The sequence below is a fragment of the Triticum aestivum genome, chromosome 3B (assembly GCF_018294505.1).
Source record: "Triticum aestivum cultivar Chinese Spring chromosome 3B, IWGSC CS RefSeq v2.1, whole genome shotgun sequence".
NCBI classification, from domain to species: Eukaryota; Viridiplantae; Streptophyta; class Magnoliopsida; order Poales; family Poaceae; genus Triticum; species Triticum aestivum.
In genome coordinates, this window is record NC_057801.1 from 588,444,279 (window position 1) to 588,457,143 (window position 12,865).

The 12,865-nt window shown below is 45.5% G+C and overlaps 1 long non-coding RNA gene across 3 annotated transcripts; it reads left to right on the forward strand.

Moving 5' to 3' along the window:
• The first annotated feature begins 7,016 nt into the window (after positions 1 to 7,016).
• On the forward strand, positions 7,017 to 12,437 carry LOC123071093 (uncharacterized). 3 transcript variants are annotated; one of them, XR_006434135.1, is made up of 9 exons: positions 7,017 to 7,664; positions 7,832 to 7,885; positions 8,124 to 8,788; positions 9,286 to 9,370; positions 10,119 to 10,267; positions 10,568 to 10,631; positions 10,716 to 10,791; positions 11,319 to 11,436; positions 12,044 to 12,437. It is a non-coding gene; the product is annotated as an uncharacterized lncRNA (long non-coding RNA). The 3 variants fall into 3 exon arrangements; XR_006434134.1 differs by having other exon boundaries at positions 8,677 to 8,788; positions 10,063 to 10,267; XR_006434133.1 differs by having other exon boundaries at positions 8,677 to 8,788.
• Positions 12,438 to 12,865: the final 428 nt, after the last annotated feature.

The window sequence follows — 12,865 nt, forward strand, 5'->3', positions numbered from 1 at the left end:
AAGTAGGAAGGGGAGGGCCTGACAAGGAAAAGGAAACGATGCATCGTGGGGTGGGTTTTTTGTGTTGGGCCCACATGTTGAAGATAACATGGTGAATAGTCCGGACAACCTCATTTCTCCCACACATATGATCTAGATTTGGGAGAGCTCGTACTGTTCAGAGGATTAAATTTTGGAATAGTTGACAAACTTATGTGCCTCGAAATCTAGTGGAGGATTACAGATGGGCTTAGGCCCATATAAGATAATAATCCCTGGTTAATCTCTAAGGCCTATTTAGGTGCATGAAAAGTGGTGGGAAGTTTAGTACCATACTGCTAGTGGAGTGAGAGTGAGACCCATTTATAAGGGTTGCTCTACCACATGCCATTGAAAGCTTAGGAGGAGGAGTTGTACACGCGCGCTCCTCCTCCTCCGCCGCCCGCCTCGCCTCGCCATGCCACGCCACGCCACCTGGCCTTTATAAGTAGGCGCTGGCCAGTGGAGTGACCTAGTTCAGGTCACTAGTCGTCGTCTATTGTTCCTCTCTCTGTGCTGCTTCCGGCGATCCCATCCCGACGATCGAGTGCACGGTTGGTTGGGAGAGCAGGTGCCTCCGGAATCCTGCCGTTCGAGATCCTGCCCGGGAGAACGGCAATAAGGTTTTTGGGGAGCGTCTCGATCCGTCCGCATCTGCTTCCACTACTTTCCCTGCATCGACTCCATGGCAGATGATGAAGACGCCAAGAAGAAGGCCTCGGCTGATGCCGAGACTGCCGCCGCCGCGTTAGCCTGGCCAACCGGAGGGCATGACTCGTTCATCTCCTATTTGTTCTTTCATGTGCTGGTCGTATATATGTCGTTCATAGATGTTTCAATTCTATGTACCGTACGTGCTCACATGCTTATGTATTGATATGAGATGCATACCGTATTTGACATGTTTACTGTATACTCGTGTATTAGTCTAATCGGGAAAGTGCTAATATTTCCAACACTCCACTCAAAATAAAATATACATTGTGCACCTTACAATTTATAACAGATATTGAATTGGCTCTCTACACAGAAATAGAAGCTTCTCGATCAACTTAGAAATGGGCAAAACCACTAGGCTTTTGCGCAAGGATATATAATATATTTCTTTAGCTATTTTAGTTAGAAAATATGTGATTTCCTAGGCTTTTCATCAAAAAGATATTGCATACTTACACTCTGTCTTTTAGTTATAAATTGCCAATGTTTTTTGCTGTTTCTTTTTCCTCTTTTTTTGGCGGGAGGAATGTTCTTTGATTGTTGCTGATTCGACGTGCTAGGTCTCATGATGCAAAGGGCTCCCTAAAAAATTGCTGGAAAGGGGAGTTCTTTTAAGGTGGATATGGATGGTGCCAACTTTTGCACTTAGTGATTTGGAAGACGGCAATGTGTCGGTGTATTATTCTGCTAATTTCATCTTCTCACCACGGCCAATGTGGAACAGGGGTGTGCGATGTTGGGATGCTGATCACATGATCGAAGTCCTGTCTGCCATGTGCCGTTCAGCAGTCATCTGATTCTCACATGGAGTTTTTTTTTCATTAGGCATGTAGTTTTCTTTTTGCGAACTCAGCGCAGTCGGATGATTATTTCTCGTGGGAGGAGATGTTCGTGTCGATTACGAGGCGTGTCTGTAATGATTTTGTCAATCTCAAGATGTGATGTTAGCTCAATATTTTGAAGGTGTTCATGGTGCTAAGGTGTGCGTGCATACATTTATATGGGTAAGTGTATGTGTGTGTATGTGGCGATCTGTGATTGTACTATGTTAAAAAAAGTAGGTGATAAAGAAAAAAAAGTGTCATCCTCACACAATCATTTTTCTTCCGACTCTTGACCTAGCCGCCGCCGCCGCAGGGAACCGACGGCCTAACTACATGTTAGCGGGGTTTCCTCACCCTCACTGGCTGCTCTAGCGGTGGCTGGAGGGAGGGAAACGTCGGGACTTTACTTTTGCACGTGTCTAGCAGCTTGGTGTCTTAATTAGGTCTTCTGCTGTTCATGATTTCGACTTCAGTGGTGGCGATGCCGGCAGCGAATAATTTTTCTCCAAATCTTTCCCACAAGCAATGGTCCTCTCGGCTTGCGGTGTTGAATCTTGGAGGCGGTGTCTATGCCGCCTCAAGTCCTTTGGATCTGGACTGGTGCTTCATGTGCCTTTGAGTTGGTGACGGTAAAAGTCATCTTCTTCCTATTCTTTGCGGTGTTGTTGTTGCAGGCAACTAGTCGCTACGCTAGAAGGTCAACCCTTGGGGAACGGGGTGATGCCCCCCCCCCCTCCCTTGCCAGTTTTTGCGGCGGCGATGAGGCGATGGCCTACTTTTCTCTCCTTTAGTGTCTTCCTAACACGACAATAGCTCTCTGGTGGTCCGTGCTCCTTCTCTGATGCAACGCTGCCCTCTTCGCCATTGCTGCGAAGCTCTCACAAGTTTTATTCAGTAGATGGTTCAGCTTTAGGGTTTTCTATCTAGCTAGATATGGCTTCTACGATGGAGGGTCCTTCTCTAGCACATTTTTTTAAACGGGCTTTCTCTAGCACGTTGGTGCAGCTGGAAGCACGACGACTTCCGCACCGCAGGATACATGATCAGGCCGGCTTCAAGAATGAAGCAGCAACGGTGGCATGCCTTCGGCTCGTGTTGGAGATTAGTTTGGCTGGCCATCAGAGAACATTATTATAATTTCCTTATTTTTTGAGATGTCTTGCATCGTTCGCATAAACCCATACTTGAAAGAGAGAAAAAAATTGGGTTTTTTCGTGGGGGCGGGGGGGGGGGGGGGGGGGGGGGCGCGTTTCGCACAAGTGACCTGATATGCTGTGGCCTGTGGATCGTGCTTCTTGGGAAGGTGAGGCAGCAGCAGTGTAGCCGTGCAGTGCACGCTGGAGCAGAAGCCTTCAAGACAAATTCTTGGGATTATCTCTGTTCAGAGTAGCGTCCACAATGACCTTCTGGATAGACCTAAAGTTGTGCCGTGGCACCGAACCCGGACAGGAACACTTCTCCCATCCAAAGCGTGCACCTCGACTTCACCAGTCCACCGATGACCGATCTCTTTCGCCAAACCCAACCGAACTTGTCAGTGGACGATGGAGAGGAAAAGGCACAAAAATGTTGGGGGAGGTGCCATGTCCCTGTGCGGAAAAAGGAGGCCGCTTTGGTGTGGCTCGGCCGGCGAGATGCACAAGTCAAGCACTCCAGGGAGAGTGACGGAGTCGGGGGCCTACTTAGTGCAGAGGGTTTGTTGGCGCCTTGGTAGAGACCGGAGACCGATCGGTGAAGTTGGCAAAGGCGATCTGATCGGGTACAGCTCCCTCGCTGGCATATTCGAATCTCCCACGTGAGCCGCGCGCCTCTTTAGAGCGGTTCCTCCTGGCCCGTAGATCGTGATGAGTTCCTACGCCGCCCTTCGATCTGGCCGACGTGACAGCGAGCTCGGGTGCTGGACTCTGGTGTGGTGTCTCCGAGAAAACTGCACCTTTTCTCTCACCTTGATTGATTGATACGCGTACCTCTGGTCCGTGGATAATGTGCACGGTTTGGTTTGGTTTGGCAGTGTCAAGTTAAGTAGATTTTGTTTGGTTTTCTGTAGTTGGGACAGCGTTGTCTTCTTTCTTAAAATGCATGTAGCTTGCAACGGAGGGAAGTTGATGGGAGCAGATTACCAATACAGGGCCTTGTTATTTGTTACTCCAGCTGAAGATTTTGAGCTTTTTGTAAACCAGATTAAGCAAAATTATACCTTCCGGTGGGCAGGGTCCTCCCTATGGTGGATAAGGGACGGCCATCTGAAGCCACAGGACTTTTCCTGGCCATCATTACGCATTGTACAACGAGTTTTGGTGTAACAAGGGGAGGGGGCTGTCTCTAGTGGTTGGCCGGAGAAAAGTTTTGATTCATCATTTCAACAGTTGCCGGGCCTTTCAGGCAGACATTGAGATAAGGGCAAAGTGAGCGACCCCTTACTGCATACGTACTTCCCTTCCTAGAAAGGCAACGCGCACTTTGGGTCCAGAAAGGGACAGCAGAACGGTAAAGAAAATGACCATTTCTTATGGGCGAGCTAACGTCATGTAACTAACATCAGACTGGACGACGAGCTATGTTAAAACTTAGTTATATTTTTTTCGAGTCATCCTTCGGCTCGGGAGCACCTGTGAGACGTGCAGTCGTCGTGCAGCTAGTTTTTTTTTTTTTGAAATAAGGCAAAAGATTTGCCATTCCAGAGGAAGAAGTTTTAGAACAAAGCTGCAAAGCGGCGAAAAAAGAAAGAACTGCTCTCGCCGCATTACAATACCCAACTATTTTGCACCGGCCAGAGACCAAAGAGACGCCTCCTTTTTAATCTTGGAAATGAGAACCATCGAAGTGACGGCCGTGTTACGGAAGACTCTAGCATTGCGTTCGGTCCATATCTTCCATGAGATGAGCATCATCAGAGAGGTCAGCGCCTTGGAAGATCCAACCCGAATGTGTATGTTGCTGGTCCACCAATCTCTCACCGAGACCCTCATCGCCCATGTGGCCATGTTGACGTGGTGCAGCTAGTGATTCGTCAAGTTCTGCCTCGACTGGCAGAATGGCACTAACCGTCGGCATGGTGAAAATTATGTCCGCGTCTTTGCAAGTTTGCATCATCGTTGCTAGTTCGGGCGTTTGGCCAAGGTGTTGTCAGATGGCGAGTTCTCTCTTCAATCTTCTTCGAAGGGCTATAGTAGGGCGACTCAAAAAAAAAGGAGCTAGCTATAGTAGGGGAGCTCCCTTATTTTAGGTGAAGTAGGAGAGCTCCTATGTGACGCTTTTTGAGTCAAGTAGTTGCTGTTTCGCACAGAGACTCCACTTGGCGGGCTTTCTGGGCCCTTTTCTGTTTCTTCCGTTTTGCGAGCGAGCGAACAAGGCGTTTCTGTTTGCTTCGTACGGTAGTCGTAATCCGTTTCATACAAGAAAACCGGATGGTAAATTGTTTCTGTTTATTCCATTTCAATGGAAATCTTAAGGCTTTCTTCTATGCGGTGCAAAGAAACAAATAGGAAAAAGTTTCTTTACAACTGAAACTATTCTGCAGTTCATGAAAGTACACAAGAAGCTATCACTGGCGCACAAAATTTTCATTGGGAAACTCCAGGAAATAACGTAAAAACATATTTTTAGATGACATGGATAAAATTGGAGGAAACATCTTTTAGTGGAAGTATTTTTTTTAGTTGGAAATCTTTCTTGGTGGTGGAGTTTTGCTTGCAGTTGAAAAAATTATTAGTGATGTAAACCCTGACTACAGAATAAAAGAAGAAGAGGGTAAGTTGGATACGTTCTCATTTCTGTCACAACAAACGGGTACCTTACAAACGGAGTACTAGTTACTTTCTCATAATTTTTTTGTTACAATCATGTCTGAATAATTTATTTGTAGAGCAAATCAAGTGCTAACCATGTGGCCGGAATTCGGGCCAACGCGAGAATCGCACCAGCCCCCGCGTCGCTTGCACAGGGCGGCTTGGGCGGCGCCTCCTTCCGCGGCAGCCGCGGCCACCCCAGCCTCCTCCTCTCCTCGCCGTCGCCGGCATTAGCCATCAGGGCAAAGCCCCCGTCTGGTGTCGGCGGCGGCGGGACAACACTCGCGTTCATAGTTTTCTTCAAACACCCTAATACTTTTGCCAGATTTGTCCCTGGTGGCTGCTTCGACGACGGTGCACCTGCTCGTGTGCTTCACGGTTGCTACTCCTCAGCTGCTCGATGCCACACTGCTTTGCGTCGACGACTCGTTGTTGAGGCTTCGCCAGCACAAGGACCATGGATCCACGTGGGTTTGGTCCTGTGCACCGGCTGGCTTGGCCTCTTGCTGACCAGCATGGCGGCATCGGGTAACGCCGGTGGTGCCTCGGGATGGCTCCTTGCTGGCCTGTGCTCGCGGCGGCAACCTGTATCTGGTGGGCACAGAGGCCGGCGGCGCATCGGCGCTGGGACGCGTGGACTTGATCCAGGCCGGCGGCGCATCGGCGCTGGGACGCGTGGACTTGATCCAGGCCGGCCGTGGACTTGATCCACCGGATGATGACGATGCGTGCGTCCTCTGGCATCGCTCGAGCCGGGCCTTGCTAGATGGCGGCTCGGTCTCCCCTCGTTTGCCTGCGGTATCTAGGGCGGTAACGGTGACCCGGATCTTGTTTGGCCTAGCGATGGTGGCTGCAAACTGTGATGGTGCAGCGACCTCTTGTGGCTCCACGGCGGCTGTGTACATCGAAAGATCTTCGGGAGTTCATCTCTTCAGATCCGATGGTTCACTTCGGCAATGAGATGGAAACTATGGACGTCGGCTTGACGCAGAGGGATGGTTGTGCAGCGGGGCATCGCATGTAGCTGCTGGGATCGTGGAAAAGTGATGGCGACAACACATTTGTGACGTCGATGGCGGTGCTTCTTAAGTACCCGTTATCGAGCTCCGGGGTGAAAGCCCAGATTTGAATTCTGGCAATGGCGATGGTTATACATCGTTACCTTGTTGAAGGCATTGCTCGGATATGCTCGGACAGTTTCTTCAGGGTGAAAACCTAGATTCCGGCGTCGACTGCTGGATCCAGTGACGGCGGCGTTTGAGCGTTGCTCCCTTCCTGAAGGCGTTGCTGTTGAAGAATCATTCGGTGTCTTGATACGGCTGCGGATATGGTCTTTCCTGTATTTTGCCGATCATGGAACTGATCACTTTAGAAAAAAAATTCTTTTTTTCTTTTTCTCGCCCATGCATAGCTTTGGTCTTATATGACTTTGCTATTTGCAGGCGTGTTTTTTTTGTGAGTTGGTGTTGGCTGTGTGCATCCTAGCTGTGCAGATGTCGGGTGTGTACTCATCGTGTTTGTATTCTCTTGATGCTTTATTTTGAGCTAATAAAATCTACCCATTAAACCCATTAACAGTCGCGTAAATAGCGCCTTCTCGCGCGTTCCACCTGTCCCGATTTACTGTGCCGATTTTTTTAACGGGCTATGGTAAGGTGGAAACGCAGGACAAAGAGCCCAGCCCTCGTTTCCCGTTCGCTGCCTTCGTCCCCGATTCCTCTCCCTCTTCCTCATCTGCCGCCGCCACTCACCGAGCCCTCCGCCACAGCCCAGGCACAACCGCCGCACTCTCCAAGAGCGAACTGCAGGGCGCATGCCACATCGATCGATTTTACCATGCTAAAATAAAAAAAATTACTCCCTCCTCATTCGCCCTCTCCCTCGTTTTCTCCTCCCGGCGGCTAGGGTTAGCGCGGCCGCCGCCCCATCCCTGCTCGCCGCCGCCTCTGCTCCATCGTCCCATCCCATCACTTCCGACGTCGGCCACTGGAGAAGGCGCCCCCCTGAGACCCTCTACTTCCCCAAGCCTTATATCTTCGAGTTCCAGCCGGCCACCATGGTGGTTGCAGAGGACGGGAGCAAGGGGATGGCATCGAGGGGCTCTGCCCACTTCTTCGTGCGCGGCCGCCGATGCAGCTCCACCTCCATCCCCACGCTTGCAGCCGTGGTGGTTCACGGTGCCGTCGCCGTCTTACTTGGCAGGAGCAACGCGCTCGATGCTACTCCGATGTTGCCGTCAAGCGCTGCTTCGCCTTGCTTGTCCCAACTCAGCCATCGCTGGAGGCCTGCACTTCTGTAGCCATCTTGTTTACGACTGGTTAGTTCCTGTACTTGAGGGTTCCTTTATTCCAAATCAGTTGCAAGTAGGCCGTGGATGCATAGCATGGCTCATTGGATGTAATTGCTTGGAGATAGGCAAACAAATAAATCCCAATGAGATGTTCTTTGTGTTGGATTCACATCTTTGTCTCTTTGTTTGTGCAGATTTTGTTTCTCTATGCCTACAAGGTGTTCTGTGTCCACTTCCACGGCCCCAATGTCAGTACACCCGGCCCCATCTCATCTCCTGCTTAATTATTTTGCTTCTTTTCATTAATTTGGTGCAGATTGATTCATTAGCTGATGAGATTGTTTTGGTACATAGCCTTCATAGCGTTCAACGAACTCCTTTATCTAAAAATTAAACAGGGACAACGCTTCAACATAGTTGCATATCAATGTGAAATTTATGATCAAGTCTGGGCTGTACTCAATGTGTTTATTTTGATTTCTGCAGAATGTCCATGGTTTGAGACAAACAGACACCTGCTTCATGAATGCCTTCATCACTTGTTTATGATATTAAGGGCTGTGAAAATTCTGGTCTGCCCAAGATTGAAATTGTAACAATAGGTCATTTGTGGGGTTAAAATTGGGAACATATTGAAGAAGCAACAATATGTTAATTAACATGTTAACTTTAAGAATCGAATTTTAGGTTTGAATCTCATCAGGATTTTAGATAATCCGTCTTACATGGACCTACTGTCAGTAGTAGCACGATGGAATTTGATATATTTATTGCTGAATAAATTCTTCTCACATTGTAGCTTGACATAGAATTTTGAATGCAGAATCAAAATTAGCTTTGTATTGGCAACAGGTCTGCTTTAGAAACAAGTTCAGAAGTACTCCCTCCATCAAGTATATGCTATTTCAGGAATTTAATATGCTTGTTTAGTAAATACATTTGGAATCTAGAAGCCTTGAACTGGTTTTGTTTTGCTGATTAAGTATTATATTTTGTTAAACTTTCAAGCTTTCCAAGTGACATGCTTGTAATCTTGCAGATAGCATGGGAACATGAGCAATTCTTGAGGTTTAGGGTGACTGTACTAAGTCTATGGAATTGTCCACACCTCCTGAATTTTTGGAAAGTGCTGGTTGTTTGTATGACAATAGGTGAAGTCACTTCTAATGCACCCTAATTCTTTTTTCACTGTCTTAGTTTTTAATATTTTACTTGTATATTTCCCTTCTTTTAGAGAATCAACATATTGTCAATCAATATTCACTTTTGGTCAGGTCCACCCTGTCAATATCTGATGTATTATTGAACTTTGTAGCAGATTGTTTTCCTGTTTGTATACACTATTATGCAATTCTTTCATGACCATTGCATTGATGCTGGTGTGTGAGGAATTGGGTAGGTGAATAGATTTGTATACAAATTTCTACCTGAGGCCCATGCACTTGATTTATGTAACATAGCAATGGCCTGTCTGTATTAAATTTATCTTACAACATCTTAGGTATTTCTTTCGTGTATAAAATGATACCTATGCAATTTTCCATATGCATGTTTACTACACTATAGTTGTTGTATAAAGAACATGTATTTGTAGGTGTTATACCGTTGTGTCAAAAGATCTAAACTGTATATATCATTTGTTGTGCAGGATTCCAGATTCAGTGATTCGTGGTTTTACTCCTTCCGGTGTCCTCTAACTGGCATCCATTGAGCTGCTCTGACATCGACTACAGGTTGGTGTTCTCTCTCTCTTTCTCTCCGCAGCTATGCGATACTTCTACCTGGTCTATGCTGAACTGAAAAGCTCAACTAAAGGAAGACACTTTTTGATGTGCACATTCTTTCATTGGTAGAAGGATCTGTAAAGAAAGAAAATTTACCCCATGAGTAATTGATCAAATTTCATGTTTGTAGATTCACATATAACATGTAGGACGTAATGTAAGTGTGAGTCTTTGGCTTTATGTCTTGCATCGTGTCAACAGTGAACACTAAGGTTCCTTGTGGTTAAAACTTTAGATGTTCCAGGCTGCAAATAAACACGTATTATTATATGCTAGATGTGTTGTGTAAGAGGTGAGGAGCATTAAGCTTAGAAATAAAATCATTGTTCACCCATTATTAGTTCATCATGGGTTTTATGCGGAGAAATTAGACGACCGTTTGCCCATATCAGTGGTAATGTTGTCTCTTAGTTCTGTCTGCTAATATTTGCCCAGGTCTCTATGTTGAACAATTCAAAAAAATATTCCAAAAATATTTATGAATGTTTGATATATTTGGAGGAACTGAATTTAACTACAAAGTGATCTAGAGTCATTTTATCAGATCTGTAGCAATTTGTTATTTACCTCCTACTCTTTCTCTGTCCTAAAAGCTTGCGAAGAAGCTCCATTAGATACAAATAAAGGTCACGTTGATGCAGGAAAAAAGTTTCAAGAGGTTAAGAAAGCTTATATGAGGTACTTGATGTTTGTTCAGCATGGATGCTCAATCTGAGGATGTACAACTTTCAAGGCGCACGGCAGTTTTGATCAATTATCTGCGTCAACACGGAAAGGCGGCGGAGCGATCTGGATAATATGCCTGGTGTCGGTTTTCTCGCCATGCTGCGACCAGCACCTCTACAGGTCAGTGGTGTTATGTTGTCCTCTTCGACAGTGGCGAGATCCACAACATAGGCGAGTGGGAGACCGTGCTGCCAGTTTAAATGTGGCAAACTATTCTTCTATCATTGCCTCTGTGCAGGATTAGAATAGTGCGATTTCTAATGTTTCATGTTTGGTAGTACCATGATCATCTATTTTGGCAGATTAGGGCCTCTTTGATTCGCAGGAATAGTGCGATTATATAGAAACAAATGTACCTACTTTGTTTTAGCTCTTGCATCACGGAGTTTCCATGTTCGTAATCTGTCTTGTTTTGTTCAGTGGGAAAGCACACATGTACCTACTTATGGTGCTCTTAACTGAAGCCACCATTGAACCTTAAATGGTAACGTTTGATGCCACTGATACAATCCTTAAAGAATTTGGGTTAAGATGTGTCGTTCTGAAAAATTATTATGATTTTGTGCAGGTATCTGGATGTTTCTAGCCAGAAGACTCGCAACCTCTACTTATACAATGGATTGACTTTGTTTGTCGGATGGCTGGTATAGTACTCGTTGCTCTCATGATTTAACAGCCATCAGCCTTCTCTATAGGTTTCGTGAAGTCGTCTGATTCATGAAACTTGCATGTTAGAATTATCAAAAATCATTGATAGTAAGTCATGGTTTCCTGAAGTAATAGTTACTTAGTTAGGATACATTGCAGAAAGTAAACTTGTTGGGTGATATTTGAGAGCATGTATATGAAGGTTGTTTCTTCGTAAGTTTTTTAGCTAATCTAGCAGGTCTCACGTAGTGTGATTTTGATCAACTCTTGTTCCAGAAAAGTGTTTGGTTGATTGCTAATGAAAATATCAGTTTCTATCTTTTCGTATGTAGCATCAACTGATGCTTTAGTAGCATGCCATCCACATCTTTGTCTAAATGCCTAGCTGAATGTGCTATGTGTATTAGTAATGCCTCTTTTGTATCAGTAGTGCAATATCTATTGATATGTGTTCAACTCTCTGATGCATTATAATTTTTGTAAAATGGTTTACATGGATTTTGATTGAGCAAGAGTTACACAGGCCCTTATCGTCATGTCAATCGAACTCTAATTGAGGGAATGGCAGCAAAGGAGATGTTTCACAAGCACCGACAAAACATGGAGATTATGATTTGGAAGTAGTCGGGGGTCTGGTCATGGTAAGTTACAGAGTCAATCAGGCATATGATTTGGATCTGATTTAATGATATGAACCATTTGTTCTATTTTTCTAATAGCTATGTTTCTGTCCAACAAGAGGTTATTATGATTATCATTTATTGTCTTGTATTGGATGGTTATCCAGTAACATTCTTCTGTAAGCAAACATTGATATTTAGATCTCCGATGATGCACCAGGTGATAGAGTCACACACACAATTTATATGATATCTTGGGAAGATCAGTTGTGCCATAGTGCCCTTGCTGTTGCTGCTACTTTTAGCCTTTGTTTCCTTGGGAACATGTTCAGAGTGTAGATAAGAAACTTATGCTGCTATAGATGGATATATGGCATTCGGTGAAACACCAAAAACTTCTGAATCTATATATTCTACTTTTCCAAGTAATTCGGGTGTTGTCATGATATCATAACCTGACATGAGTTGGTTAGCATTTGAGCAACTCTATTGGTGAAATGTTAGTTCTTCCCAGGCAGCTAATTACCAACTCCTCTCTCTATTTTTTTGGATTGTTAGATCGGTTAATATTAACATGAGATGTTAGTTTTGAACTTGTTCCTTTCTCATGATGCAATTCTCTATGCAGGTACGTCGACAGCAAGAAGACGGATATTCTTTTTCTGTAAAACATGACCCTTTGATTGATTTGGGTTCACTACTAAACTTTCTAGTGCTTCCTCATACGACTACCACCTCCGATTAATCTCCTTTGGATTCAGTTATGTACTTTTGTTTGTTTCCAACTATTTTTCACTCGGGTTTTTGTGGGTGTTGGTAGCTGGAATGCAGAGCATGAAGTGGTGTAAGGTGGTGTTGATGTGGGACATTGCAGCTGCTCCCAGATCAATTCAATGTCCATTTGAATATTTTAGTTCCTTTATGCCTTTGATTATATATTTTACTGAATAATGGGGTTATACTTGTGGAGAGTACCTGTTTATATTTGTTATGACTATTCACCTACAAGAGGAGGCAATTCATACCTATTTGTTCAAGTATTTTCACCGAACTATGCATATGCACGTTAAAAAAATACGGTGGCATGATTAGTGCGCACAGTCCTGCCTCAAGAGATGCGCCCAAGGCGCGTCCCAGCCACTAGTTTTCGAAAATTGTGGCCGGAATTCATAGCTACCCGTTGCAGAACCGTGGGGTGCAAAGCTAGTATGGCCCCTTAACAGTAAGAAACCTGAACTGACGAACTTTCAGTTTTATGATACTAGCACTATTGGAAACCTAGTCCGCCGCCGGCCCTCTCCCCCACCCCACCTCTTCCTCGTCGCCACTGGAGGTGGCCGCCGGCTCGCCGCTCCGCCACCGGTGAAGGTGGCGGCGAGGATCTGGCCACCCCGTTCTTCCTCGGGGGGCTTTGGATCCATGGCGGCGGCCTCGGCTGGTGGATCGATGT